At 42.7% G+C, this 15,598-nt stretch overlaps 1 long non-coding RNA gene across 1 annotated transcript; it reads right to left on the bottom strand.

The window, feature by feature from the left end:
• Positions 1-583: 583 nt before the first annotated feature.
• LOC127343819 (uncharacterized) lies at positions 584-1,977 on the bottom strand. Its single transcript, XR_007877512.1, has 2 exons — positions 1,176-1,977; positions 584-1,102 (listed from the first exon to the last, which is right to left on the bottom strand). It is a non-coding gene; the product is annotated as an uncharacterized lncRNA (long non-coding RNA).
• Positions 1,978-15,598: the final 13,621 nt, after the last annotated feature.

Below are 15,598 nucleotides of genomic sequence, written 5' to 3'. Positions count from 1 at the left end.
CACCTAATTAAAACACATTGATCTCAGCTGCCTGGCTGCCATGCCATCACCTAATTAAAACACATTGATCTCCTTGCGTTAATTAATAGGAGTGTTTAGTATCACGAGATGAGCCCCACAATCCACGTCATGAATCCATGGTACTGTACTTTGCATCTTAGCCATTTGCCTATGTCCATCGTTAACAAGAGGAAGCAACTAGTAGAATCAAATATTGCTTCCAATCTTATCCTCTTCCCGCCATACCACTCCTCCATTCCATCAAAATTCAAACTTCAAACCTTAAGCTCCCTTCTATAAATATGAGGAGGGGAGAAGCCTGCCGCGTGCGGCTAGCCGCGACCGACCGACTTAGACTTTGATCTTTGTCGAGGAGAGGAGAGGAGAGGCCAGCCACGCTTGTCAAGGAGAACGAGGCGAGGTGTGGCAAGTTAGCACGAATGAATTAGTGAATTTTACGTTCAGTATAGTACATAGAGCTGAAATCCTAAAGTGAGCACATTGTTATCAGGAATCCTCCTTTACGGTTAGTTGGCTGTGGTTAGAAAATATTAGTAGTAACAGTCGAGACTGCAGGGCAAAGTAACAAATCCAATAATACTCAATCAATCATGCAGTATTCACCTTACTTGCGATGGTAGTCATACCAAAATCTCTGCAAGAATTTTCTTGTTAACCATGTTCTTGCGTTGTTGCTGTTGAGGAGAACTTGCAAATTTGCTATGCGCTACTGGTACCACCTAGTGATGTTTTTCCAATTTACTTGCAGCTATAATTAACAGCAATGAGTCATCAAACATGTGCAAACCCCAAGGATTAACAACATCAAATAAAAAGGATGAGAAACAGCAGCGGCGACTGGGCGCTATCTTCCAACATGCCGAGGAGAAGCAAGGCTTTGGTACGCCAACGCTGATGAAGAGCGTACATGAGCTTTTGGAGAAAAGGGGCTCCGCGTCGCTAAGGGTATTCTGGCAGGAGGAGACCATCACCATGCTCAAGGTCACCAATCAGGACAACTTCATCTCCCTCTACGATGCCTTGTTCTGCTTCATCAGCGGTGTCCGGGGCATCCTCGCCATGAAGCACCTCAACCATCGGCCTGCAGGTCATGAATCAATCTGTTAAGAAACTATACTATGGCTCAGGGTATTCTGGCTGGAGGAGACCATCACCATGATCAAGGTCACCGATCAGGACAACTTCATCTCCTTCTGTGACGCCTTGCTCCATCAGCAGCATTTGGTTTAGCCTCGCCGTGAAGTGCCTCAACCACTGCATCCTGCAGGTCAAGAATCAATTGGTTAAAAAAACTATATTGTGGCTGAGGATATTAGGAGGGAGCTGAACAGTCCCAAAAGTGTGTTCTTGTTCCGCTCCATCACCGGCGGCCAGGTCATCCTCGCCATGAAGCGCCTCACCAACACAACCTACAGGTCAAGAATTCAATCTCAAAGCTACAACAGATTGAAGCCATTACAGCACAAATCAACCAAAAAACTGCGCTCAAGATCGGCAAGGACCATGTCTTGTTCCGCTCCATCACCATCGGCCGGGTCATACCCGCCATGAAGAGCCTCAACCAACATAGCTTGCAGGTCAAAAATTCAATCTCAAAGCTACAACAGATCGCAACCATTAGAGCACAAATCAAGCAGAAATCAAGAACAATATGCAGATTAGGAGGAGGACCAACAGACAAAGACGATCAACTACCACTGCTCCGTCTCAAAGATCCAAATCAGAGGGGGGATGGAGGGAGAGGGGAGGGAGAGGAGGGGAGGGGAGAGCAGGAGAAGGCCACAACGCTCAGGGGAGAGCCCAGGGCAAGTAGGGTTGTGGCCGCGGAGACCTCCCATGGCGTGGAGCTGGCATGGCATGCGGGAAGAGATGGATCCTGGGTAAGAAGAAACGTCTCACCTCTTCCACCGCCTTGACTGGAAGGAGAAAAGCTGACCACGTCTTCTAGAGGCGTCGCGCTGAGCGGCGTGAAAGGAATAAAAGGAGAGAGGAAGCATGGTTACCGGGAGCAGTTGCAGCAGTAGGAAGAAAGGGAGCGTAACAACCGGTTCCCGGTTGCCCATCTGGTAAATAAAAGAAGGGAAGAGAAGGAAAATCAGCCATGTACAGTACCTGGAGGCCCACGTGTCCCCGAACGGTTGGAGAAAAATACGCGTGAACAGTGGCTGAATAACTCTGGGATCGCTATGTTGTTTAGCTTTTATATAGGGTATAATTTCATGCATTACTGATGTATAAGTACATAGGTGGTTTCCAAGATGATTGAGCAAAGTAAACACATGCAACTAATTTAGATGTGCAGCTGCTACAGTTGTTATGTGCTGCATTGCCCTTCTTTTAGTACGAGCAGATGGCATTGTCATTTATGGCATTGTCATTTCAGGTTTTCGAAGTTACTGTGCCTCTTCCGATTTCAAAATTTCATTAAACTGCGAAAATTTCATTAAACTGAGACAGTCAGTGTGTCCACTTCTGTGAATTCAACTTTTCAGCTATAAATACAGTATCAATAATTTTTACTCTCCTAAACAATGCTGTCGTTTCTTTTCTTCTAACATGTAAAAAGAAGGTAAGAGGATAAGCTCTCCTAAACAATAGTGCAGTCTGCTCTTCTTGCTTAATATACCACTTCTATTTGCTATTATTATTATTATAATTATTCATTAGTACCTAAGGTTGAACTGTCGTTCAGCTTTACAGCTTTCTACAGAGATGCTAGGGGGTGATAGGATCCAGTTTTTTTTCATGTCAGCTACTTTTATTAGGTTTGTCTATGTGCGAGTTACTCCGCACTGGTGTCCTTCAGTTTTGTGAACTACTTGATTTGGTTGCCAAACTTATTGCAATGGTACATATGAGCAGTTCTCACATTTCTTTTACGCTCTGTCAGTTGTTGTTTAGCTGTTCACTTCCAATAACTACATGCAGCTGAGCAAAATTATTACAGTATGGAATTTCTGTTCTACAGCTTTGTCGTCCGATAATTACATAGTGCTGCAGTAGAAATTGCAGCTTTTGAATTTCTGCTTTTGTTTTATCAGGTCTTAATTGGAGTATTCTGTTACGCATATTTTTGCAGCTGCCACATCTAATAGTTTTGTACTGGCCCTCTCTTAGGTTTTGTTCCAATAGTTGTTCTTTACCTATGTGTGTACATTATAGCATCTGTCTGCTTTTTTTGTTTGCTTCCTATCTATCCATCTTCAGTTTGAATGCAGTACAGTGCTCTTGCGGTTGTTATCTCTTAACTAATAGGGCAGTGCTAATATTTAGAAAGCATACTTCACATGGATTACAAGGATATTCCCTTTACTATCAGTCAGATTTAGGCAATTTCCATTATAATGATGCCCCCCTTAAGTACAGGCAACTGTTTAGTTGAGATCTACTACCTGTCCTGCTCTTTCAGATATTTTTCTTTCTTATTTATATGCTTTTCTTTGTTAAACAGATATCTGCTATTTATTTTTGCAGGTACTATTCAGGTGCATCCGGGAGGGTCTTCATTAACCTCTACTCCTTTTGTTAGTTCTTCAGCTCGAGGTTTCCTTGATCCTTTATTGGCGTCGCTTTCTGGAGCGGGTTCTTCTACTCCTGGTTAATTTACTATTCCTGTTATTTTCTATTCTTTTTTGGTCTTTTGCTTTTTTTCCCGTTTGTGTGTTCCGTTGCTTCTTTATTCTGACTGTTTACGTTATGTTTTTCCTAGCTGTTTACACGGACTCCTCGGACGATGACTTTCCAGCTGAGCTGGTATACCGACCAACCGGTCCGCTCTTAAGTGTTTATTCGTCATTCACCTCCTTTCCCTGCATCCTCATAGTTTCATCCGCCACCCAGCTCAATACACAGACCTTACCTCCTCTATAGGTGACCCCTGCTGTTTCTTCTCTCTTCCTCCTCTTCTCCCAGATAGTTCTTTTTTTATTTAACTATGAATCGTGTCTTCCCTTTTTCCCTTTCCCACTGGCCCTAACATTAAACTTTTCATTTGGTTATATTTCATTTTCTTACCTATTGTTTCATCTTTACTACCTGCATTGTCTCTTCTCTTCATTTTTTATTATGAATCTGCAGTTTCCTTTCCCTCTTTTCACTAAGCTTTACCATTGTACAATTCCTTTGACTTTATTTCGTTCGCTTGCCTACTGTCAGATCCTTGTTGTTTAATTCCCCTTGGCTTTAGCATTAAAATTTTCCTTTCGTTTTGTTCCCCTTATATCCTCATCAAGATTTTTCCGCTGCCATACACTCTACTCTTCATTCATTATGCTCATCCATATGTGAATTTACTATATGTTATTTATACATACTAATTTTTACTGACCATCCCATGTTACATGAGGCTTCCATAGGTGACAATGCAAGAAACATCGGTTAGAGATATCAAACCTCGAGGAACTCCAAGGCGTGCTGTTGTACGCATTGCACGGTCATGGGAGAATCGGAACAGAGACCAACACCTCTATGAGATTGGGTTCATGTTCGTTGATCATCTGGTACTTTTCCACACCAGCATTTGTTTTGTATTCTATTTTTGTTTCCTGCGAATGAGATATATTCAATTACTGAAGAGTTAAGATTCAGTTATTTGCAATTTTGAACAAGCCTTTCAATTGTTATATGACTTGCATGCCTGTCATGTAGGATTATACAAACATATTTAAGTAACTTTTTCTACCTCATTTGTTGTCCTCAGCACTTCCCTTTGACATCTTTACTTTTCGACTTATTATTCCGTGGCCTCAGCACTTCCCTTTGACATCTTTACTTTTCGATCTATTACTCCGTGAATGGCCACATGAACACTTATTCTATCCAGTCAGTTATTGTCACCTACACACACAAAAAGGCATACAATCAGATACGTTTTCACATTTTATTTTTTAGATATATTCTTTTGACAGCACACATTTGTCAACGAGTGTTAACAAAAAACAACATACTGTGCTAAAAAAAATTAGTTTTTCCTATCGAATGTACACTTAAACTGCACTGATTTTGCAGGGCAACACCATAGAAGGTTCTCTGCTTGAAGAACGTATCGAGCAATTCAAAGACAAACTAGAAGAAGGCAAAGTATACAAACTGGAGTCTTTTATGGTTGTTGATCCTCGACCCAACTATAGAGCAACAGATCACTGCTATAGGTTCCGAATTTCACAAAACACAAAGATAAATGAAATCCTGCCCGAGCCTGAAAATTTCCCCCTGTATGCATATGATGCAAAATCCTTTGATGATGTACGCCCACGTGTGGACAAGCCGGATATCCTATCAGGTTATTATTTAGAAACAAACTATGTAATGCATCTTATGCTATATTCCCACGCTTACATTGTTTCCACTTTTGTTACCAACCTTCAGATGTTGTTGGAGTAGTTACGATGGTTTCAGACGTTATTCCACCAAAATCAGGGGATCAATCAAGAAGACACATTTACATAAAAAATGAAAGGTACAGCTGCAGTCCACTTTATTTTAAGCATCTAATCTAAAAATCACACGTTCTGACATCTCTTACTCTCCATAAGTGATGAGATTGCCATCGTCACTTTGTGGGGGGAACAAGCTGAGAAGTTTAATGCAGAGAGCATTCAACAGATTTCCCTGCAGGAAAATGTGTTCATACTGTTCGTCGGAATGAATGTTTGTCTCTTCAAAGGTACATCAGTTTCGGAAATTTCCTGACATGGTTTTACGTATTTAATATTTTTCCTTTCCTTAACGACTATAGTTTTTCACTTCTATTATCTACATTACTGATACAACATGTTCTTCTATAGGTATGCTAGGGTTCAAAGGTACTTCATTAACTCGCTGGCACATCAACATACCTATTCCTGAAATATAGCTCACAAAACGGAGCCCAACTAATGCCTACAGAACGGGAGCGAGCAAGGCAAACACCCACGACTTTGGCAAAATCGATGCAGAACGGGATTGAGCACCATCAATCAATCTCTTTTTTATCTTTTCCCTGGTTCGGGGTCGATGGGGTGCAAAGTGTCGTGATTGAATCATACAGGGCTCCAAGTCAATTTAGACTCGAAATACGTATGCACAAGGTTGGTTATACCCACAAAAAGAAAGTACTTACAAAGGGTATCACTGTACTGCTAAAACTTGACATGGACATAAATTCTTATACGTACTACTAACTTCTCGTTATATAGGAGTACATGGATAGGACCCACACAACATTCAACAGCCGCGCAGCCGTGGTTCCAAATATGAGAGAATTCTTTATTTGGCCCTACTTGAAAGTGCAGTTTCTTATTTTAGCCCTGACAAAATTTTCCTTCCCTTTTTGACACTTTGTTCAACTCTTTTGCCTTACACGACCCTCTAGTTCATCTTTAGCACTAACGGTGTTAGGTTAGATAGCGAGACGAAAAGACGCTTCTAACCCTGGTGTGTTATGTTACCAAAAATCTGTAAAACAGGTTCCGTGACATATTTAGGCATGCACGTATGGCTAAATAAGGTACGTACACTTGATCATGGAACCGACCTCTATGCCATATCCCCGCGCTGTAATGCCACGAACATACATGTGTTTTTTTGACATAAAACAACGCTTTATTGATTAAATACCATCAATACACAAAGTTCGCTAGAGGCGACATTATTACAAGACTTAGCTAAAATATGGGCTGCTATATTCAAATTACGCTTATGAATACCTAGTAGGCCAGGCAGCCAACCCAGTGCAAAGCTGATTCTAGCCACACACACACACGACATTGATTGAATTTTCGTGAGGGAATTACTAAACAGATTAATGCTGGTGCAAACGCTGGGCTTTGCCGGTGCTGCGCAGCAGGCGTGTGGGCCATTATCATCGCATGGTCAGGTTTAATGGGCTCTGCGTTGCAGCTGGCGTGGACGGTGTGTCGGTGCGTCGCGTCCATTGGTGAACGCATTTTGCTGCCCTCCATGCCGGTCAAACATTCCAACCTTCTTCTCCGATCCCTAATCGCCATATAATGGTAGATCACATACCAAGAAGATCACGATACGATATTTTTCACGACACTAGATCCATAATGCATATTATCATAAATTAGTATCATAGTTTTTCTATATTAATTGATTTGTAGACTCCCAATACAAATTTGTGGCCAAGATTTATTCGATACTAACTTTTCTCGACAAGTGCGCTATGATACAAGATTCACCGCATGATACTCTAATCTCCTCTTCCATCCATAATTACCTGCCACATCAAGACTTTTGGTGCAGATGACGATACTAATGGCGATATCAAGACTACGGCCTAGCCTAATCTCCCCACAAATCCACGGTCGTCGCCCTTCCCCAGAAACCATCGATGGAGTGGGACCACTGCGCTGCCCTCTGAATCCAATACCGCCGTCGCCGTCGCCCCCTGGAACCACGTTGCAGCCCATCCCCCGGTCCCTGCCCGGAAACCACCGCACCTGTGCCCTCGGCTGGATCCACCACGCCAACTCCACTCCTGGCCTCCTGGCCGGGTTCAAGCGCCACGCCGGGTCGGCCACGACCCATCTCCTCGTGAGCGGCCGCCTCCATCTCCTCGCGCACCGCCGCTGGTGGCCACCGGTTTCCATCCTCCATGGACCATGGGGCGTCGTCCCGCTTAACTTCCATGGCGCGCGTATTGGCGTCGGCTCCGGACTGCTCAGCCTCCTCCTCAGACTCTGGACTCTCAACTTCCTTGGCACCACCACGAGTTGATCGATCGGGAACATATATAATGGTGCCAATGAGTTCACCACTATGCATTGGGAGTCCGGCCACCTTTGTTGGCGTGTCCCTCCTCCATGCTGCTCGACCAGCCCGGGGAGAGCTTGACGTGCTCCAGCTTGCCGTTGCATCTGGCCGCTTTTAGTAGCAGTCTAGCAGAGCTCATCTCCCCGTGCATAGCCATCAGGTGCAATCACGAGAGTCCACATGCTCCTCCACACCCCATGTGCACTTCATCGCCAAAGTTCAGTTAGCTAGCTATGATGTGTAAGTTCAGTTAGCTAGGTGTGAAGGTTCAGTTTAACGCTGAGAGTGAAATTCGTTGTTAGGCTCGATCTCACCAAGTGGAGCAGCTCTATGTGAGTATGTGTGCTGCGTGTGAGCTCAATTTTAGCAGATCGATCTTGAATATTGGTTTATGTGATGTGTTAGGAATAATGAAGATTACTTTTTTACATAGATTGTATGTGAGAGCAGTTCACCTTCTCTTGACACAAATTAAGTTTGCTTCTTAGAGTTTCCACAATGCGACGCTTATCTGCCGACGCTACCGTTATGCATAATCACGTCTGTCTCAGGGATCGGGCTTGGCATCGGCGCAAAACCCCCAGTATCCTAGGCAACGTCATGCTATCTAGGTGCCAGAAAAAAAAATCTGTAGTGGCTGGAGCGGCCGCTAGTGTTGGAGCCGGAGGCTCTTACTCGGACGCTATTCGGCGGTATCAATTTCTTGATTGGGAGGTTAACCTAAACATTTTCTCAACAAAGTGCATATATTAATATTGCAAATATACCAATTACACTAAATATTTTTTCGACAAAGAGTAATATCGCAAACACACCCATTACACTGAGCCTTTGCAATAAAGTATTGCTCTAGCAGTATTATGGATGTACACAGCCAAGAACGAAGAAGAACTACAATAAAAAAAAGGTCCCGCTACATTGATCTATTCTTTTTACCAGCAGTACTAACACCACTAAGACAGCACCAGAAGTTCAGTTTCTCCAAAAGCGACGCCTTCAAGAAGGAAACAATGCACAAGCGCCATCATTGTCCTATCATAGATCTTATATATGTTTTCACCCTACAAAAGATGCCCACAAAACAATGCCTTCAATAGGGCCATTATCAGGCACAACCAAATAAGACCAGATCTTGGATTTTCACCCTCAAAAACAAGACTTTAAACTTCTCATGTGCTGTCGCCCCCTCTTACGATACCGCTGCCCCAAGTCACAAATCACCAAGCTAATTCCTCATCGCCACAAAGACTTGAATCACCATTGCTAGTCCTCGGATCTTGGCTTCCATGACATTCTCCGCCAGCTGACTTCACCGTGGAACGAGAAAGTATGCCCCATGATGGTAACAACCAGCACAGCTTCGCATCGCTCCATGTGAAACCAAACGACCAAAGAAAAACATGGGTGCGCACTACCGAATCTCACCCGATCCAGCAATCTCTAGGCATAAATCGCCCGTCGGTGGAGCCTTCCGAAACAGATCAGCATCTTGGCGCGAGTTGAAACCCTAGGGCTGTCACCTTTATTCAACCCAAGCTAGTAGCCCTCACGCCACCCGACGGCACCCTGTTGAATCTGCCACTCCGAACCTCACTTGGACGAACCGCGCAACAAGGAGGAGCCCATATCGCCAGTTAACACATTGTCGTGAAAGACCTCTGCCGCCCCTTTGACGGCCCTCCTTGCGCGTAGGAGACCGTCGGAGCTCTCCCCCCCCCCCCCACCCATATTTTATAGGCGGGAGCGGCCTGATACGCGTACAACACGCGTCCGTTGGGAACCCCAAGAGGAAGGTGTGATGCGTACAGCGGCAAGTTTTCCCTCAGTATGAAACCAAGGTTTATCGAACCAGTAGGAGCCAAGAAGCACGTTGAAGGTTGATGGCGGCAGGATGTAGTGCGGTGCAACACCAGGGATTCCGGCGCCAACGTGGAACCTGCACAACACAACCAAAGTACTTTGCCCCAACGAAACAGTGAGGTTGTCAATCTCACCGGCTTGCTGTAACAAAGGATTAACCGTATTGTGTGGAAGATGATTGTTTGCAGAAAACAGTAGAACAAGTATTGCAGTAGATTGTATTTCAATATAGAGAATTGGACCGGGGTCCACAGTTCACTAGAGGTGTCTCTCCCATAAGATAAACAGCATGTTGGGTGAACAAATTCCAGTTGGGCAATTGACAAATAAAGAGGGCATGACCATGCACATACATATTATGATGAGTATAGTGAGATTTAATTGGGCATTACGACAAAGTACATAGACCGCTATCCAGCATGCATCTATGCCTAAAAAGTCCACCTTCAGGTTATCATCCGAACCCCCTCCAGTATTAAGTTGCTAACAACAGACAATTGCATTAAGTATTGCGCGTAATGTAATCAGTAACTACATCCTTGAACATAACACCAATGTTTTATCCCTAGTGGCAACAGCACATCCACAACCTTAGAACTTTCTCACATCGTCCCAGATATCAATGGAGGCATGAACCCACTATCGAGCATAAATACTCCCTCTTGGAGTTACAAGCATCTACTTGGCCAGAGCATCTACTAGTAACGGAGAGCATGCAAGATCATAAACAACACATAGACATAACTTTGATAATCAACATAACAAGTATTCTCTATTCATCGGATCCCAACAAACGCAACATATAGAATTACAGATAGATGATCTTGATCATGTTAGGCAGCTCACAAGATCCGACAATGAAGCACAATGGGGAGAAGACAACCATCTAGCTACTGCTATGGACCCATAGTCCAGGGGTAGACTACTCACACATCACTCCGAGGCGACCATGGCGGCGTAGAGTCCTCCGGGAGATGAATCCCCTCTCCGGCAGGGTGCCGGAGGCGATCTCCCGAATCCCGAGATGGGATCGGCGGCGGCGGCGTCTCGCAAGGTTTTCCGTATCGTGGCTCTCGGCACCGGGGGTTTCGCGACGGAGGCTTTAAGTAGGCGGAAGGGCAGGTCGTGAGGCGGCACGAGGGGCCCACACCACAGGCCGCGCGGCCAAGGGGCCGCGCCGCCTAGGGTGTGGCCACCTCGTGGCCCCACTTCATCTCCTCTTCGGTCTTCTGGAAGCTTCGTGGCAAAATAGGACCCTGGGCGTTGATTTCGTCCAATTCCGAGAATATTTCGTTACTAGGATTTCTGAAACCAAAAACAGCAGAAAACAAGAATCGGCACTTCGGCATCTTGTTAATAGGTTAGTTCCAGAAAATGCACGAATATGACATAAAGTGTGCATAAAACATGTAGATAACATCAATAATGTGGCATGGAACATAAGAAATTATCGATACGTCGGAGACGTATCAGCATCCCCAAGCTTAGTTCTGCTCGTCCCGAGCAGGTAAAACGATAACACAGATAATTTCTGGAGTGACATGCCATCATAACCTTGATCATACTATTTGTAAAGCATATGTAGTGAATGCAGCGATCAAAACAATGTATATGACATGAGTAAACAAGTGAATCATATAGCAAAGACTTTTCATGAATAGTACTTCAAGACAAGCATCAATAAGTCTTGCATAAGAGTTAACTCATAAAGCAATAATTCAAAGTAAAGGCATTGAAGCAACACAAAGGAAGATTAAGCTTCAGCGGTTGCTTTCAACTTGTAACATGCATATCTCATGGATATTGTCAACATAGAGTAATATAACAAGTGCAATATGCAAATATGTAGGAATTAATGCACAGTTCACACAAGTGTTTGCTTCTTGAGGTGGAGAGAAATAGGTGAACTGACTCAACATTGAAAGTAAAAGAATGGTCCTCCATAGAGGAAAAGCATCGATTGCTATATTTGTGCTAGAGCTTTGATTTTGAAAACATGAAACAATTTTGTCAACGGTAGTAATAAAGCATATGTATCATGTAAATTATATCTTACAAGTTGCAAGCCTCATGCATAGTATACTAATAGTGCCCGCACCTTGTCCTAATTAGCTTGGACTACCGGATCATCGCAATGCACATGTTTTAACCAAGTGTCACAAAGGGGTACCTCTATGCCGCCTGTACAAAGGTCTAAGGAGAAAGCTCGCATTGGATTTCTCGCTATTGATTATTCTCAACTTAGACATCCATACCGGGACAACATAGACAACAGATAATGGACTCCTCTTTTATGCATAAGCATGTAACAACAATTAATAATTTTCTCATATGAGATTGAGGATATTGTCCAAAACTGAAACTTCCACCATGGATCATGGCTTTAGTTAGCGGCCCAATGTTATTCTCTAACAATATGCATGCTTAACCATAAGGTGGTAGATCTCTCTTACTTCAGACAAGACGAACATGCATAGCAACTCACATGAAATTCAACAAAGAATAGTTGATGGCGTCCCCAGTGAACATGGTTATCGCACAACAAGCAACTTAATAAGAGATAAAGTGCATAAGTACATATTCAATACCACAATAGTTTTTAAGCTATTTGTCCCATGAGCTATATATTGCAAAGGTGAATGATGGAATTTTAAAGGTAGCACTCAAGCAATTTACTTTGGAATGGCGGAAAATACCATGTAGTAGGTAGGTATGGTGGACACAAATGGCATAGTGGTTGGCTCAAGTATTTTGGATGCATGAGAAATAATCCCTCTCGATACAAGGTTTAGGCTAGCAAGGCTTATTTGAAACAAACACAAGGATGAACCGGTGCAGCAAAACTCACATAAAAGACATATTGTAAACATTATAAGACTCTACACCGTCTTCCTTGTTGTTCAAACTCAATACTAGAAGTTATCTAGACCTTAGAGAAACCAAATATGCAAACCAAATTTTAGCATGCTCTATGTATTTCTTCATTAATGGGTGCAAAGCATATGATGCAAGATCTTAAACATGAGCACAACAATTGCCAAGTATCACATTACCCAAGACATTATAGCAATTACTACATGTATCATTTTCCAATTCCAACCATATAACAATTTAACGAAGAAGAAACTTCGCCATGAATACTATGAGTAGAGCCTAAGGACATACTTGTCCATATGCTACAGCGGAGCGTGTCTCTCTCCCATAAAGTGAATGCTAGGATCCATTTTATTCAAACAAAACAAAAACAAAAACAAACCGACGCTCCAAGCAAAGCACATAAGATGTGATGGAATAAAAATATAGTTTCAGGGGAGGAACCTGATAATGTTGTCGATGAAGAAGGGGATGCCTTGGGCATCCCCAAGCTTAGACGCTTGAGTCTTCTTAGAATATGCAGGGGTGAACCACCGGGGCATCCCCAAGCTTAGAGCTTTCACTCTCCTTGATCATGTTGCATCATACTCCTCTCTTGATCCTTGAAAACTTCCTCCACACCAAACTTAGAACAACTCATTAGAGGGTTAGCGACAATAAAAATTAACATGTTCAGAGGTGACACAATCATTCTTAACACTTCTGGATATTGCATAAAGCTACTGGACATTCATGGATCAAAGAAATTCATCCAACATAGTAAAAGAGGCAATGCGAAATAAAAGGCAGAATCTGTCAAAACAGAACAGTTCGTATTGACGAATTTTATCGAGGCACCAGACTTGCTCAAATGAAAATGCTCAAATTGAATGAAAGTTGCGTACATATCTGAGGATCACTCACGTAAATTGGCATAATTTTCTGAGTTACCTACAGATAAAACAGCCCAGATTCGTGACAGCAAAGAAATCTGTTTCTGCGCAGTAATCCAAATCTAGTATGAACTTTTCTATCAACGACTTTACTTGGCACAACAAAACACTAAACTAAGATAAGGAGAGGTTGCTACAGTAGTAAACAACTTCCAAGACTCAAAATAAAAACAAAGTACTGTAGGTAAAAACATGGGTTGTCTCCCATAAGCGCTTTTCTTTAACGCCTTTCAGCTAGGCGCAGAAAGTGTGTATCAAGTGTTATCGAAGGATGGTGCATCTACAGCGGGGTGTGGAGTTTTCTCAACCATGCATAGTATATTGGATACATAAGTTTTAGCATCTCCCTTTTCATTAGTCTTGGGCTTGCTACTCTCATCAAACAAATTTTCAGGAACAAGCCAAGCATAGTTATTTTCTAGTGCTTCATGCATTGCTAGGAGCTTACATGGTATTGGTGCTTTGATCTCCCCACCATCATTAATATTATTAGTGTACTTTATTCTATCCATATCCATCTTTTCAAGGAGACTAATAAAATTGGTATAAGAACCAAGTATATTATATTTAGCAAAGACCTTTCTAGCCTCTCTTGCTATACCACCAAATTCTCTAAGAAGGGTTTCTAAAACAAAGTCTTTCTTTTCCCCTTCTTCCATATCACCGAGTGTAAGAAACATGTGTTGGATTATAGGATTGAGGTTAACAAATTTAGTTTCCATCATACGAACTAAAGCAGCAGCGGTAATTTCATAGGTAGGAGCAAGTTCTACCAAGTGTCTATCTTCAAAATCTTCAACGGTATTGACATGATTGAAAAATTCTTCTATATTATTTCTCCCAATTATAGACCCACGTCCTACCGGTATGTCTTTCGTGGTAAAATTAAAAGGAAACATGATGAATCAAGTAAAGTAAATGCAAGTAACTAATTTTTTTGTGTTTTTGATATAGTAAACAAGATAACAAATAAAGTAAAACTAGCAACTAATTTTTTTGTATTTTGATTTAGTGCAGCAAATAAAGTAGTAAATAAAACTAAGCAAGACAAAAACAAAGTAAAGAGATTGGGAAGTGGAGACTCCCCTTGCAGCGTGTCTTGATCTCCCCGGCAACGGCGCCAGAAAAAGAGCTTGATACGCGTACAACACGCGTCCGTTGGGAACCCCAAGAGGAAGGTGTGATGCGTACAGCGGCAAGTTTTCCCTCAGTATGAAACCAAGGTTTATCGAACCAGTAGGAGCCAAGAAGCACGTTGAAGGTTGATGGCGGCGGGATGTAGTGCGGCGCAACACCAGGGATTCCGGCGCCAACGTGGAACCTACACAACACAACTAAAGTACTTTGCCCCAACGAAACAGTGAGGTTGTCAATCTCACCGGCTTGCTGTAACAAAGGATTAACCGTATTGTGTGGAAGATGATTGTTTGCAGAAAACAGTAGAACAAGTATTGCAGTAGATTGTATTTCAGTATAGAGAATTGGACCGGGGTCCACAGTTTACTAGAGGTGTCTCTCCCATAAGATAAACAGCATGTTGGGTGAACAAATTACAGTTGGGCAATTGACAAATAAAGAGGGCATGACCATGCACATACATATTATGATGAGTATAGTGAGATTTAATTGGGCATTACGACAAAGTACATAGACCGCTATCCAAAGATGCATCTATGCCTAAAAAGTCCACCTTCAAAGTTATCATCCGAACTCCCTCCGCATTAAGTTGCTAACAACAGACAATTGCATTAAGTATTGCGCGTAATGTAATCAAGAACTACATCCTTGAACATAGCACCAATGTTTTATCCCTAGTGGCAACAAGACATCCACAACCTTAGAACTTTCTCACATCGTCCCGTATATCAATGGAGGCATGAACCCACTATCGAGCATAAATACTCCCTCTTGGAGTTACAAGCATCTACTTGGCCAGAGCATCTACTAGTAACGGAGAGCATGCAAGATCATAAACAACACATAGACATAACTTTGATAATCAACATAACAAGTATTCTCTATTCATCGGATCCCAACAAACGCAACATATAGAATTACAGATAGATGATCTTGATCATGTTAGGCAGCTCACAAGATCCGACAATGAAGCACAATGGGGAGAAGACAACCATCTAGCTACTGCTATGGACCCATAG

This window comes from Lolium perenne, chromosome 1, assembly GCF_019359855.2.
Source record: "Lolium perenne isolate Kyuss_39 chromosome 1, Kyuss_2.0, whole genome shotgun sequence".
Classification (NCBI taxonomy): domain Eukaryota; kingdom Viridiplantae; phylum Streptophyta; class Magnoliopsida; order Poales; family Poaceae; genus Lolium; species Lolium perenne.
The sequence above is the reverse complement of the archived record's forward strand: the minus strand, read 5'-3'. Positions and strand labels throughout refer to the sequence as shown.